Source organism: Gekko japonicus, unplaced genomic scaffold (assembly GCF_001447785.1).
Source record: "Gekko japonicus isolate JY-2015 unplaced genomic scaffold, Gekko_japonicus_V1.1 scaffold544, whole genome shotgun sequence".
In the NCBI taxonomy this organism is placed as follows: Eukaryota; Metazoa; Chordata; class Lepidosauria; order Squamata; family Gekkonidae; genus Gekko; species Gekko japonicus.
The window spans coordinates 129,043-129,253 of record NW_015167550.1 but is presented as its reverse complement, the minus strand read 5'-3'; the positions used below and the strand labels follow the sequence as shown (position 1 = coordinate 129,253).

Below are 211 nucleotides of genomic sequence, written 5' to 3'. Positions count from 1 at the left end.
TGTGGCCCACCGTCGGTCATCATGAGACATGAGGCCCTGCAAGGACAAACCAGGGCTTGATCCAAAACTTACTTTTTGTGCAAAAGAGAGTGCCCCACCCCGCCCCCATTGGATTGCCTTGCTAAATAGCTGGAGAATAATAGGATGCTGCACTCCAAAATCATCCCAATTCAAACAACCCTGGAATCAGGCGATGGGACCGTGTAGAGAG

At 50.7% G+C, this 211-nt stretch overlaps 1 protein-coding gene across 1 annotated transcript in view; it reads left to right on the top strand.

The window, feature by feature from the left end:
* Positions 1–211, top strand: part of SGCA (sarcoglycan alpha) — a 39,433-nt gene that overhangs the window by 38,487 nt on the left and 735 nt on the right. The gene's annotated exons all lie outside the window — the stretch shown is intronic.